General features: G+C 41.0%; 1 protein-coding gene across 14 annotated transcripts in view; it reads right to left on the bottom strand.

Annotated features, from left to right (window-relative positions):
• sox6 (SRY-box transcription factor 6) overlaps positions 1 to 9165 on the bottom strand; it is a 145382-nt gene extending 136217 nt beyond the window's left edge. For 4 of the 14 annotated variants that reach the window (XM_033628437.2, XM_033628438.2, XM_033628439.2 and 1 more), the window contains exon 1: positions 8781 to 9165. The gene's annotated coding sequence lies outside the window, so the exon portion shown is untranslated. Of the gene's footprint in view, positions 1 to 6338; positions 6423 to 8376; positions 8512 to 8780 lie in introns of those variants that run through there. The other 10 variants (XM_078175422.1, XM_078175434.1, XM_033628443.2 and 7 more) reach the window with 5 other exon arrangements.
• Positions 9166 to 15875: the final 6710 nt, after the last annotated feature.

Raw genomic sequence — 15875 nt, 5'->3', positions numbered from 1 at the left:
ATGAACATAATTGTAGGAGGGAGGGTTTTGAGGTCATTTGTATATATTTGTATGCAGTCTGCAGGGTCATTAATTGTGGTCGTATAATATTCCAGCAAAAGCAAAAGATCCATCTTTTTCGAAATCTAAACATTTTCGCTCCTTAATACTTGTTCCACAATGTCATCCCACTCTCCTCGGCAAAGTTTTTGTAGATCTTACAGACCGTGTTGTCTAGTGGAAAAAAAAGGAATGAGTGTTGCTGTTGCTCAGACGGGACGACCCCTCCCATCTTCCTCTGGTCCCCCCTCAGTCTCGTCCTCACCCACCTCCTGTCAATCATCCTCCCTCAGACAAGTCTCCTCCCAGAGGTTTCTACACCCGTACTGCCTGGCAGAAACAGCTCTGTGTGTGTGCGTGTGCGTGTGTGTGTGTGTGTGTGTGTGTGTGTGTATTGTATGTGGGCGGGTGGCGTGTGCCAGAGTGGCTATCCCCTCAGATTGTCAAAGAGGCTCATGGGAAATTTACTGCATGGGCCAAACCACAGGCTTTCTCTATCATTTCAGCAGATTTCTCCTTTTTAGTCCCATTCAAGAAAGTGATTATCACAAACGGTACTTTCTTTGGCTTTATTCTTTGAGCTCCGACTCGGGCTTTCTGGGCTTTCCTCACTGTAGTTGCACTTTGCTTATAAATGTGCAGCTGAGCCAACCAGAGGTTTCTTAAGTGCAGTTTCAAACTGGAGCAAAAAATGTTTCCACTGCCTTCAACAGTTGTTTCTAAAGCATGTGCGCTAATTCACGGACTCTCAAAGAACGAGCGGATGACTGTTAATTCAAATTTGGTTTGAGCTGAAAGTTCAGATTTTCCAACAGTAGTCTCTCTGTTGAGGTTATGGTTATATTATGGTGCAAGTAGGCCGAGTGATGGATAAAGTTGCTCCAGAGCTCACCCTGCACCAGCGCTGGCAAAAGTAGGAAAATGTGCCATTTGGAAACAAATGAAAGAGGAAAGTTTCGACGCTACCACTGCGTATATTTCCAACCAATACAGTGCAACAAGTCTTCTCGACCACCTTGAAAATACAAGATTTCCCCCGTGAAAAATTCACTCTGTGTGGGTCAGGAGGAAAATCAATTTCTGAGACTAAAGGAGATGGAGTTTGATCTACTTACACATCATCAGAGGGGTCCGAGGCATCATGAACACTAACGTCATTATTTGTGCAGAGTCTTTAGTCTCAGAAAGTCTCAGAAAATCTGCTCTTAACCCATCTTTTCACCAACAGGGCCTGAACACTGCCCTCGCTTTACTCAGAGAGAGGGAGAGGGGATAACAAAGACAGACAGAGAGCGAGAGAAAGCCTGTGGTCGGGTCTGCTGAAGCCATTTTCTCATAATGCACATTAAGGGCAAAACCCTGTAACACGTCCAAGTCAGTGTAAAAAGAAATTATTCAGAGAGGAAACAAAAGACCTAGGCAAGAAGAGATGCTATGGTTAACTTCATCAAAACTTTAGCCACAAGACCCTTTCCATCTATTCCCCCACCCTCCGTCTTTGTCACTTTGATTTATTTTTGGCATCGTGTATTAGCATTTTCCACAGGAAAAACTGTTGGGAATCTGATTTCTGGCCCAATACGTCCTTTCTTTTCCATAACTTCCTCGCCTGTTTTAGATGTCACAGTAGCTGCTCCATGATGCAAGTGGTTGATCAGTATTTGTTTCCATCCAAGAGGGCTGACACACACTATCTGGGGAGCTTGGAATTCAGCAGTAGCGAAGACAAAGTGTGTTTTTGTTTTGAGGCTTGTCTTCAACAATGTAATGAAATCAACAAGTTCAAGCTGAACTAAGATTTAAAATTAGTGTTAATATGCAAAATATGGTGTCTCGGGCCGTTCTTGCATTCATCCAATTACATGGTGAAGGTTTTCTTGATCACGTCAAACCTTTGGTATTATATTTAAACTCACACTTGTCACTCAAACTGGAGAAGCCAAACATGTGGACCAGCCTTCTGCATCATGGATCGAGGTGCCATCATGGCCACGTCACTTCAGTGCATGCTAAAGAAAACACTGCTCGGTATCATGTCTTCAGATACACACCATGTACGAGCACACATACAAATATGTACACAGAAGTTGCCAATCTGATCTGAGATCAGTTGTGTGCCAACAAAACGGCTCCCAGCCTCCTAAAGGCTGGACCGCAGAGTAAAGAAGCCAGAAGCCCCGTTGGCTTCATCACAACTATGGAGCATATTTTACATCTCATGTCAGATCAAGCTGGCAGATACCAAGCCGGCTGTCAATCTCCACCAACTGGATAATGTCTAATAGTTCAGCTTTTTACAGACAGAGGAGACCTGTGTAACTGGAATACAAAAACAACTACTGCCTTCAACGGGGTTATTCATAACAAATAATGAATTCAAATATGGTATGTGCTCCAGGCCATAATTGCACTGCCTCTCCCTTATGAGACGATGAGGTTTTTAAGGCCCTCGCTCACATTATTTTACATGAAAATCCTCAGTGTCACAGCCGCCTGTGTTGGCTCAAGTGATATTTTCATAGAGTCCTTTAACGCTTCCTCCAAGGCAGTGGCTCGCCCATGGGAGGACCTGATCCAAGCACAATGGGGGGGATCACAAGGAAAAGGCTTGTTGTGACGCTTTTGTGTCAGAGCAGCGCAAAAGCCCACATTACACTAATCTCTTTTCCCTTGTTCACTCACAAGACACAATCTCTGGTCTTCAGAGCTTCTTCAATTCTAGCAGGGGCAGAAATCACTCGGGGCAAAAGATCACAGCCTCTTCCTCTTTTCTTTCTTTCTTTCTTTCTTTCTTTTTTTTTTTTTAAATAATCCCAGCATTCAGCAGCAAGGTCACACAAACATGCACATGTAGACTGTATATCTATCTATCTATGAAAAGTTAATAGATTGATAAATAATCATAACTCCTCTGCGACCTAAATTAAAGCTGAGTGTGAGTGCAGTCAGTAAAAGCCGCTATTGAGTCAAAGTGAAAAAAAAAAAAAAAAAAAAAACAATAATTAATGCAGGGCTTTCTCAAACTGTAGCTAACAAAATGGTTGCCACAAAAAAAGAAAAGAAAAAAAAACTGGCTTTGGATTCTGTACCCAAATGTCTGCAAAGGGAACATGGACCGACATGAGTGTTTGTTTAAAATTCAGTTTCAACCACCTGCACTCTTTTCACACAACCTGACAGTTCTCAGCCTTGGTCCATATGCTGCTGCGTGTGTGTGTGTGTGTGTGTGTGTGTGTGTGGTGTGTGGTGTGTGTATGAGAGTGTGCGTGTATGTGTACTCATGCTTGCGTCCCAATGCCTGTGTGAGAGGGAAAGAAAATGTGTGTGTGTGTGTGTGTGTGTGTGTGTGTGTACATGCGTAGGGACTCTAAAATCCACCACATTTTAATTACTGCCCGGCCGCACTGTGTGCCTCTTTGATATGGAAATAAAGGCAACCATCTTCACACAGCCACTGTACAAATCTTCATTTGATTCATAAAAAACAATGAGCCCGACTAATTCCTCCACCTGATTGCAGTCCCAGACCTGTGTCAGAAACACGCGGCCACCGAGGCCCCGCCAATTAATTCTACATATTAATGTGTGATTTAAAAAAAATCAACAGAGGCTACTTAGCATAGCCGCGACTGTTGCATTTTGAAGTCAAAGTTAATTATGCACAACTATGCTATGGACTAAAAGAAAATGTCCAATTATTTTGAGAAAAACATTTTCGGTGGGAGAGTGAATGATACAGATCAAAATGGGCCACTTAGGTTACTTGTGCAATTATGCAGTTCCTGTGAAGATTCACATATTTAGATTTTTTTTTTCATCTGTAATCCTTTAATGTCAGCAATACTGTTCACTTACAGCAGCCAGAGGGACACAGAGATCTAATAGAGCAGAAGAAGAAAAAAAACTGCCCCTGCCCTTGTCGATGTTCAGTAAGTGCTGGCTAACATACTGTAGGTGCTATTTGTTTCTGACTAAAAAATAGCATGTACTCAAGTTTAATCTTTGACACTAGAGGAACCTGCGTTCAAGGAAAAGCATGATCTTAAAAAAAAAAACAGGTCTCTTAATCAGATTGTTGCAAGTTAAAAGCCAAAGATGGATGAAATTCAAAATATAGATGCTTGAGATTCTTTTTCAAGCGGCTCCTGTGTTACATTGGTGTGTTACAGTGTGTCTTATTAATCTGTCTGGCTCCACTTCCTCGCAGCTTTTCATGTAAGACAGCGACTTCGTGGAGGTGATGCCCCACTGTCTGCTCTTGATGACTCAGTTGACCACTGTTTTCATCACCATTTCTCCTCTATGTGAGGTGACAACGGCGCAAACAGAGAGAAAAAGCCACAATTTCAGCCGGTACAAGCACAAATCCACTTATTACAAACTGAACACATCTGTACTGGTTTTCTTTGAGCCATAGAGCGTCGAAAACGCGATCTTCCAACTGCACTTTGGAGCACAGAGGAGGCATGCATGCATTCATTATACATAATTCTGTGCAACGCCTAATCACAGTGTCGCGTGACAGGAAATTAAGCATCATGACAGAAGTGACATGTTACTAACTTGTCAGAAACTTCATGTTGAAAGGGACAAATTATAAAAAAACTGCTGTGGCATATTCCCATCAGTTTTGATCATTGTTGAAATATTCTACAGCACATTAGATAACACTTAGAAAGACAGATGTCACAACATGTGCTGCCACATTTATTATCTCCTGCGGTCCTCCACCCTTCTGCTGCCCCCCTCCCTCTACCTTTACCAGGCCTGCTGTTGTTTACCTCCTCTCATCTTGTTTATCATCAGCCGCTCCCTCCACTTGCACGAAGAGAGGAAGACTAGTACCTGTGCATCCCTCAGCCGACCCCCTCACCCCCTCTTCTATAGCTTCACTCTCCCTGCCCGCATCCCAGCAGCGTCCTGTCACTTGGAACAAAATAGCTGTCTTTCTGCAGAACACAGTATATATGGAGAGATAACGGGATGTGTAAGGTCTCAGTTATGCGGTGTAAATGACATCTGGTCTGCAGAGACAGAGTGGCTTTTTGGATTTTGACGTTTCAAATCAAAATCAACAGTAGTGTTTATCCGTGAAAGGAGCGACGACATTCTCCTGCAAAATATCTGAGAGGGGGAAAGTATCACTCATGCATGCACACATGCCAAGATGCACAGGGGCTCACACACACACACACACACACACACTCAAATAATAAAACAATGACAGATTTACAAAGATTTAAAATATCTCGTTCTGCACAGACTGATTCAGCCTCTTCAGAACTTTCTACAGAATAATCTACACACACTATCACACATATTAAAAATATTGTTTCTAACATCTGCAACTGACAACACATCCCCATTATTCATAACCCCATTGCACAGTTATGTCGATACAGGAATGTTTTTTTCCTTCTCCAACTGTGAAATCAGCTTATCATGACTCGGAGCTGCTCGTAATTTCATCAAAGAATTCTGTTTGGCAGCGTGAAAACTGTTAGCAGAAGAGCAAGGCCATAAAATGAAACCTACAGTAACCAGCACTTTCACTTCACATCACCGCGTGGCGTTAAGAGAAATAATATTTGATCTTTCTTTTTTTTTTTTAAAGCAGTGAAATTAAGTTACACTTTACAATTACTAACACGGGTGTATGGTCTCAGCACTGGTGAAGGGGCTTTTATCTTTTTGAGAAGAGTCACAGGTGTAATAAAATTCCCTGAAGACAACATCTGCTGTTAACTCCAAATTTTCAGATTCACCATCTGTGTAAAAACCCTCAACCAAAAGCAAAATCAATAACCAATGTGCAGTTATAGGATAAAGGAAAAAATATTTAAACTATATCACATTAAGCACACTTCTTCCTGCCCCTCCTTTCCTTTCCTTCTCTCCTATTACCCTCCTGTCTTCTCTTTGATCCCACTAATTGCTGGCACAAGAGCTTGCTTTAAACAAACCCTACCTTTACATGATGAAGAGTTAAAACTACAGCTAAAGTCAATTTAGTTTGTGGCACTCAGTCTAAACAATTTTTAAGGAGGGCTCATCCACAACATCTCTCTTCCACCCAATAAAACAAATCATAAAAAAGTCTCTAATCGCAGTGTATGATGATGATGATGATGATGATGATGATGATGATGATGAAAAAAAAGGATTCTCAGCAGCAAAGTTGCTCTTGCAACATGGGAGACATTGGACTTGGACAGAGTGCAGGATGTGTTTAGACAAGTGAGCCAGGTGGCTTCTCCCTTCATGCCAAAATGAAAGTCCTAAAAAATCTTTGAACTTACTGGCACATCAGCGTCAGCGAGTCTATATCTTGTGCAGAGTCCGGGTTGGAAATGCTGCCTTTTTTCTCAGTCTTGCAAAAGCAAAAAAAAAAAAAAAAAGCTCAAGATCCACCCGCAGATTAGTCCTTGAAAATATAGAAAAACGTGCAAGGCCAGTCAGTATGAAATATGATGAATGTGATATTATTGCCTCTGCAATTCTGTTTAGTATCACGTCCCAAGAAAATGCAAGTTTTTGATTAATGCTTAAATTACAATTCTGTCTCAGGCAGCACTGATAAAACAGAAATTATTTGAAGGGATCACACTGCTTTAAAAAATAAAGCAAAACTTAAATTTCCAGTTATTAAAACGCACGTTTAAGTTGTGTGTAAGGACTTGCAAACAAGTGTGGAAAGGAAGAAGGTGGTTAATTAAGATGCCGGTGTATTTCTGTGCGCAAAAATAAGTGAGATATGTTAAATGAGAGCCAAGTGCGGGTGTGTGGCATCAAAGGGCTCTAATGCCGCTTTTCACTCTTTCCCCCTTCTCGCTCTTTCACTGAGCGACACGCTGAGCTGCACAAGCCGTCACAGAAACTCTTATAGAGACAGAGCCGAGTGTCCCTGTATAGCAATCAGGACAATGTGCTGAATGGGCAGTCTAATTATAAATGTGCCATTTAGACTTGCATTTGGTCTCCAGAACCGCCTTACCTTATGAGGAAACCTGCGCTCACAGCTACAGAAAGAGCAACTGTTCAGAACACAACAGCACGAAGGAAGAGGAGGAGGAGGAGGAGGGAGAGAAAAAGTTTTCCTCCCCGACACCGCGAGGAATTCACCAACAATGTGTTTTTGTTTGAGGAGTTTTTAAAAGAAAAGATCAGTTTCATTAATTAGACACAGGTGTGTCACAAAAACGCACGTGCTCGGCGGTTAATAAAAAGAAAGACGCAGCTGTGCCATTCAGGTTACAGTGAGAAAGTTTGTGCAGTTGTCACAGTTGATTTTCTCCTTTTTAAATTATTATTAAAACTCACGCAGCCGCTTTGGAGAGCTCGTTTTGTGCACAGCGAGGTTGACTAAATTTGGAATTTGTCTTACAATTGGGGGCCATCTCCGTGCTGCTATTATAAACCACTTATATTCCACTTGTCACAATTATGATCAACCTGGAAATTTATTTATTAGGTGTGTGCAGCATAATTATTTCCTAATACACAATATTTAAAAAATGATTTCCCAACACTCAAAAAGTTTTATTATGGTCTGAAAATATCTGTGCAATAATTATTCTATTTCAAACCCAGATGATTAATTTTCTGTATTGTCTTAAAGTCTAACACACGCCTAATTATAAGAAAACAATTCATCCTTATTACGCACATTTACGCACTTTCCACGTGTGAACTTTTGTGTCTTCACTCCGGGAGCGCCGAGCTTCACAGCCTTCGGCTTAAATGGAAAACTGTCTGTTCAAGTGCATCTTCTCTAAATGGACAAGCCCTGCGATTGTTGAATTTAATTTATGGCTTGCATTCTTGAGAGGTCAATTCCCCTGACCTCCCGAGAAAGTTAAGGAAGAGCAAATTCCCAGACTGCACGGGGCCCAGAATCTGGGTTTCTGACACTTAAAAAAAATCAGACAAAAATATACGTGTGAGAGGCAGTTTAAGGGGGCAAAGAGTCTCGGCGTGTGTAAAGGTATAATGAGACATGAGCGAAGGCTTCAGATAAACTTGTCCACCTCACATGCAGCGAGAGGAAACCTACCAGGGCGCACGGTATTGTCAATGAATAGTACCGCTTTGTGGACAGAAGTGAAACTGCCACCAGCAGAGGAAAGTTACGGGACATGTAAACACAAACACCAAACTGCTGTCAGGCTTTAAAAATCCACAGTTAAGTACTTGTTTAGGACGTTTAGTCAACATATAATCGGTGACAGCGGTCCGGCTCGGTCTTTACGCTGCAGTTTACACCGAACAGCCTGTGTCCGCTCGCTCGGCTTCACGCTGCTGCTGAAATAAACAAAGACAAATAATGTGATTTCAAACCTTCAAAGCTGCTTCAGGATGTCTCGGAGTTTAGTTCAGATGGAGTTAGATGCTGAATTTAACGCTGATTTACCGATTGTGAGGTGAACCCGAGCGCCTCCGAGACAGCCCCGCGCCTCTCTCGTCTCGCGTGTGCTCCGCTTGTTTTGGTGAAAGCGACGCATCAAATAATCGCAATACTGAAAGTTTGACAGTCATCCTCCCCGTCACAAAATGTGCAAACCAGTTTAAGCATAACACACAGATAACTTTCTTGAAATTGTTTTGACGCGAAATGCGCGCACTGTGCCGGAGCAGCTCACTGACGGCGCGCTCGACTTTTAGGAATCAAGCATTAAAACACAAGGTGAAAATATCAGGACAACATGTTGGAGGAGAAAAGTAAAGCAAAACGTGTGGTTTACCTTGATGATCTGAGCCGTGGAGGTGGTATTAATGCGTCCTTTCCCGTGCGTAAACACTAGCAGACTACACACTTTGTAGGAAAAAAATGATCACTGAGCTATCTGTTGAGCGAAAACTTAAGTCTGCTCACACGGGGCCATATGAGGGGATCCCGTCTACTCTCTGTGAAGTTCAGCTGTCCGAAACTACAAGTACCTTTTGTTGTTCGCCTGTTCTGTTCTTTATCTCCCTCTCTCTCACAGTCAGACAAGAGAAGACGATGGGTAGAGCTGCTGTCAATCTTGGCAATCAATGCGCGCAGCCATGTCGCAAGTATTCAAAGCATTTCCCGTCGTGCAACATCAGAAAGTGAGTGGCCAGGGCATTGATCTGAGGAAGGCAAAGAGGCAGGACTCCCCCCTCCTCCTCCCAGACAAGAGATGCGAGAGAGAGAGAGAGAGAGAGGGAGAGAGAGAGAGAGGGAGGGAGAGGGAGGGATAGAGAGAAGGAGGGAGGGAGGGAGAGAGAGAGAGATTTGTGGCGAAATAAAAGTGGAGACAGGGAGGATGGTTGTAACTGCCCGCAGTTTAGTCAGTTTAATAAGCTTACTTAAATGAACATCACTTACAGGCGCAGCGACTGAAAAGTTAAGGATGACTTTTCCCCTTCTGCACATGCCACACTCTCCCCTTTTTGTGACACCTTTTTGTATTTGTATGTTCTTGGAGCACAAAAAACACACTGACCTCTCCATCTCCAATCAAAGCGCATCAAAATCTTTACAGTAAAATAGTTGCAGCTCATATGAGATAAGAGCAGGTGAGAGGAACCCTGTAAGACTTAGATTTGTGTGATACAGCAGCACTTATTAACATAAATTAAATCAGCACCCAATATATAGGCTACATAAGCTTGTCCTTTTCTTATTTTTTTTTAAATTCCCAAGTAAGAAACAAAAACATTTTTTGATTTACACACTCCTCAAAGATCTCCAGCCTCTCTTTGGATATTTGCAAATTTCATGGACTGGAAGTCACATCATGCACCCCTGCCTTTTCTATATTTTAAAAATAATTATTTTGACAGATTATCCTATAAAAAGGACGTCCAACATACACATTCCTCTCGTCATGCAGAGCGTTTCAGATTTATTTCCAGGCCGCCTATTTATCATTAGATAAATAAATTACTGCATTCAAGGAAAATGCCAGAAATAAAAAAGACTTAACCTCACGACATGGTCAGTTTGGAGAGACACAGAATTTAGATTAATAGACCGATTTTAGAAATAAAAATAATTAGAGTGCAATTGTTTAAAACAAATATGTAATGTGTGCAAAGGTATGACAGAAAAATGTTATTTTGCAGCATCATATTTAACTTTTAACTTTCATAAACTGATATATTTTATATCTTAATTTTTGCGTAAAATTCCACAAGAGGTTTTAACATACTAGATATAGGCTAACTAAAAAAAAATAACGAGTTCATGCACAGTCAGGTAATATTATGTTAGAGCCATTACATTTATTTAAATAAATCCAGTATTGTTTTTTAAAACAGATCGGGGATCAGCCGTGAGACGTGAAATTAAAGCAAAGCTCAGTCGGCTGACCCAGGCAACCCCACAGGTTGGGACCACTCGCCAAAACAGGAGCTGTTCACAATGAGACACTTCTCTGCATTGAATGAACATATGTTAGAAATTATCAGCTGAGCTGGGTGGAGGCCCACAGATGTCAAACACACCAAATAAATGACAACAGGAAGCTGCACAAATCAGAGAATAGACAGACAAGAGCGACATGGGAAAAAAAAAGTTGTAATCTAAAAATCAGCAGCAGCTTTTTTTGGAAACAAAAATACACATTACAGCTCTCAGCCACTGAGACTCCAGTGTTCAGTACGCTTTAAGTGTCACAACAAGAGACTATCACGGATCACATAATAGAAATAAGAAAGTTACTTACAAAGAGAGGAGACAGCAGGAGGAAATTGTGATTGTTAACTGCAGAGTCACATAGAGATGCAGGAGGAGAGGAGAGGCAGAGGAGGAGAGAGGGAGAGGGTGACAGAGAGGAAGGAGGGAGAGAAGGGGGGAAAGTGGCCACACAACTCATCCACAACATCGTATCTCCTGTGCGCCTCACTTTGCCTCCTTTTTTTGGTTCAAGGTGAAATAAAAACGCACATCTCCATCCAGGAGTGCGCACTACATATTCCTCAATAATTTTCCTTTTTTTGGTGCAAGTTTTACCTCTCCAATTTTCCCTGCATTATATGTAAGAGGGAATTTTACTGCGTAAATTTGGGTAAAGGGAAAAATAAGAGAGGAAGACTTACCTTTGCGAAACTTTCCCTGCAGTTGTGCGGACTCTGTGAGCGCCTCCTGAGATTCAAACACTGTAAAACTACAGCACTGTAACACCTGTCACCTGTTTTATCAACTAAAAACTCAAACACTGTGACTCACCTCACTGTGGTGAATTTAAAAATAATCCTGCAACTATCTAACACCGTATTTTTCAGATCCATGCATGATGATTCATATGTGCTATCTGCTCTGTGTGGAGTCTCTTCAGGAGCGGACTTACCGGGACGCAGATGTGTGTTTGACGTGTCTCATGCGCCACCTTTTGGCCACTGAGGGAAACACTCAACTCGCAAACGTCAGATGACTATTAGAGATAAAATAAGAGGATTTAGGCCACAGCATGGAGCCTTTTTAAAGGTAATTTTCTTATGTTTAAATGTGGTTGTAAAGATGAAAGCAGTGAAACACTTGAGCTTTCTTCTTTTGGATTGTTGCTGCTTAAAATGGCAATCTTATCTGCATCAGATCAAAAAATGAGTCATTGTATTTGCTTATCATGGTATTTACCAGCAGGTTTTAACACGTACAGTAAAGCATGGTGACTTATAGTTGCAGCTGAGCAGGTGCCAGCATGCACAAATATAGACTACAGTACTATTTCTATAGAAGTGACTGCGATGGCTTCCTCTTTACAGCTCAGATGGTGGAGTGCGTGAAGCCCGCATGAGGAGCAAAAGACAGTCCAACTTGTTGGGGGGTAAGGCAGACACATTTGCATACCCTGTGAGTCTTTGATGCATCTTGAAATTCAAGTCTAGCCCATAAATATTTGAAAAGGAGAGTGCATGAAAATCAACATTTTTGTTACATTAAATTAACATGTGTTCTTCTCCTGTTCTGCATGGTTAATTAGAGAACACCATTCAGTCAGTGAGTGAGGATGAGAGAGGGGGGGGGTGGGGGTGGAGGTTGGGGAGGGAGGGGGGGCGGCTTTGATTACAGTGCAGCCAGAGCAGGTTTCAAAGGTGTGCGAGTGATTCATGCTCAGGAATACAGTGATTTGTATTCTCGATGAGGAGTCACAATTATCTCCATTATGACAGAAAAAAAGTTCTGCTTTAAAGCTTTGAGCGTGACATTAAACCAACATGAGGCTAACGTGTGTCAGGACACGGGCCAGCCTCTTTAACAGTAACACTTTATTTTAACCCTGCCATTTAACATGTATAAAAAGCATAGAAACAATTACTAAATGTTTATTACGCACCATAACACACTGTGGTGCAGATATAAGGGCATTCTTCAAGTGTTTATGGATGTCTTAACAATTGTATCTCCTCTTATGAGGCATTCAGAACTGCTGTAATTCAACTGAACTTCATTTATCCTGAAGGAAATTTTTGTGTCAGTGAATGCTTCAAATGACAGTAACCACAATTCAGCCAGTACCAACCAGTAGATTCCCCGGGTCAGGGTCATTCACTGGGCCGCGTTTTAGAACAATAGTGTATGAAATATCTGGCAAAATATACAAGATAAGTGTTTTCAAGGGGCGAAAGCAAATACCGGTGCCTAATCGAGTCACAATAGGAGTATGATAAGTACAACAGTTACTAAAAATGAACTAAAGTGGTGGAGAAAAACAGACTGCTCCTGATAATCAATGTTATATTGAATATGATATAACACTGAGAAGTAGTACTGCACATGACTGAGGAAACAACACTGCGCTACATTGACAAGTGAACATGATATTGAAGAATAATATTGCACATAATGTGAAAAATATTGCACAAGATATTTGAAAGTAGTAATGTACCATATATTGATAAGAAATATACCAGACAAAAAAAAACTTAGACATGCCAGGAAAGGCAACCACGCACTGCTGTCCAAAATAATCAGTAGCAGCTGTAATTATAACCATAAATAAACTCAATAAGTTGCCTTTATATTATTATCACTACTGGCTCTAGTAGTACGGTGTGCTGCAGCTCTACGTGTGGTTTGTCCAAGTTGTCGTACCCCAGCGGAAGCTTTTACTCGACAGCTGTAGGTAGCTTCAATCAATGTCAAACACTGTACTGTCTCTCTGTGTCATCACTATTCAGTGTGTTAAAAAGTGGGAAACAAGAATGTCATATGAGCATTATGTCAGCTATTTCACTTTCAACTCATAGTTTTGTAATGTGTCAGTATGAAAAAGATCATTAAAAAAATCATACCATAGTTAACCATAAAAAGTAATTAAACGTGGCATGCTATAAAATGTCAGTTAATAAGTCAGTGTGTGCACTTATGTGTATATGCTGGCTGCCTCAGTCATCGGGACCTCTGATATTTTTGTTTCAAAATGTTTAAGTTTCTACAAACTTCTCCTGAGGAGAATTCCCCTGGTGGGCTGGATTACAGGGTGTTGATTGAAAATGCCCCCCCCCCCCCCCCCCCCAATGTTAAACAGGTGATTACAGCCCTGTAACACAGTTAGTAGTAGTCATATTGAATCACACTGGTTTTAAACACATTAATACTTCTAAAGCTGCCTGCATGTGAACAGGTTAAAAGTATGTTACTGTAAAACACACTGTAAAACTATTACCAGTGTATAAATACTTGTTATTCATTATATAATTTAAACTCTAACATACAAAAGATTGGTATATGTGCATAACCACATAAAAAATATTTTAGTTTTCAAACTGAGGGACACTTTTACTTCATATATTCTTATCCTGACTTCAGAAAACATGCTGATGAGCAGACTTACCTTTTCCACTATGGACAAGTGATGGAATTTTCATCTAGAAGCAAAACTAAGCTCATGAGGTCAACATTTTTTGGCCGCTCTGCTCATCATTTACCCTCATGACAGTGAGCAAAACAAGTGACTTGAGTATCATATGACAATGTGGTGTCTGGGGGTCCTCTGCCAGAAAATTTTGAGCATCAAACACTTCATTTCTTGCTTTCTGGTGAATGTTTATGCACTGATTTGTGACTTTTCTGCATCACGTTATGGTGTTAATGTCCTCTGCTACTTTCATGTTCTTCATGGGACAAATACACATGTTCTAAATATTGAAGTCCCCAGTGTATACCCCCTAAAATCTACGCCTATGACTATGTTGATCTTGCCTTGTAAACCGTCACCCAGCACATGTTAAAGCATTGTCCTGAGTTTTTGTTGCATGATCTGTAAAAAGTGTAAACTGATAACACACTGTAAGAAACGTACAACCCCACACAAACTTCCGTGAACACCCTGACCTGCCATCAGCGAGACCACTCCTGCCAACAGTCACAACCGCCGACACAGTCCAGTTGTAACGGACCAACATCCACAACACCAACACTTTTTAGTCATTACTGAATGCCAAGTTATGCAATTAACTCAAACATTATTTGCATACATGCAAATCGCCTCTCTCCCAATTGGACTTGCAAAGTGGGACGCTCTGTTCTCATTAGTTGACCCAAATCTCTTACTTGTAACTCTGGATTTCATCAAAGTTTAGTCAGGATCTAATATTTCCTTTCAAGTTAACAGAGAACCACTGATTAATCATGTTGAAATAAGGAGTGCAACATGCCAATTCTAATTATATACTTATCAGGGACACCATCATACAGCCCATGCCAACAGTACTACAAATATCAACCGTGTAGTACTCATGGATACACTTTAAGGCAATTGTTGCTGTATGTATTTCTGATTTCATTACTTGCAGTGTTGTTATCTGAGGCTTGGTTAAGAGTCAGGTTAGGGGAAATCTTATTCTTCTACAACCTTTGTGTTTTTAAGTTTCATCAAATGCATCTCAGAACATGATTTTTCTGTCTCTTAAACAAAGACAGATGGAAGAAAGAGACCATGATAGTGCAGTGTAGATCCGTAGTTGCTGTACGTAGTAAATTTCACTTAGATCAGTGAGTATGTGCACACAGAGCAGCTAGATTAAAGAGGAGGCCCAGGGGCATTTGGTTCATTTACAAAGCAATTGCTTTTATGTACAAAAAGCCCAATTCACTGTAGGTATTGTAAAAGCCTTCCGTTTAAGGGACACGAGATTAATTCATTGTTTAATGTAACACAGCACTTTCTCAACACACACTTAATCATTCATGTCGAAGGAATTGTGTTCTCCTGCTGTTTTATATATTAAGCCCGTAAACGTTTTATACAATATTTAATATTTTTTACATTGGCGTCGTCTCCCAAGTGACATCACAACAGTAAAACCTTTGAAATAAATGCATTGTTTTAGTGAGTGCAAACAGTCAGGTCAATGTGCTGCAGCGTGACTGTTATCCAGCCTTCTCTCTATTCTTTTTATAGCATGCACATTGGGAAGAATATTCAGTGATTCCTAACTCTTCAATTATTCAACAAATCACCATTCCATTTCTTACATATTAAAAAATGTACCGTATGTGGAGCTTGGAAATGATAAAACAGCATAAAATACTATTTTGAAATCAAAGCACCTATTGCATCGGCTTCCTTGGTTTTGTATTTGTACAATTGGACTACAATCTGGATCCCCACAGCGTGCAAAGGAGGCGCCGGCTGTGTTTCTACTGTAATCTAATCCTCAGACGTTCACAGCGAGTAACAATAATATTTATGTGATGGAAATAGGCATCACTGGGAATTAGGGTAGGGTTTCTCTTTTCTCTTCCCCTGTCAGGGGAAAACTGTGAATATGTTACAAATGCAGTGTGCGGTGCAGGGAACAATATAGACCTGAGAACAAGGTCGGACTCCTCAGCATGGTCTCAATGGGCTCTTCCTTTCAACACA

Source organism: Epinephelus lanceolatus, chromosome 2 (genome assembly GCF_041903045.1).
Source record: "Epinephelus lanceolatus isolate andai-2023 chromosome 2, ASM4190304v1, whole genome shotgun sequence".
In the NCBI taxonomy this organism is placed as follows: domain Eukaryota; kingdom Metazoa; phylum Chordata; class Actinopteri; order Perciformes; family Serranidae; genus Epinephelus; species Epinephelus lanceolatus.
This window is presented reverse-complemented; position numbering and strand designations above follow the sequence as displayed.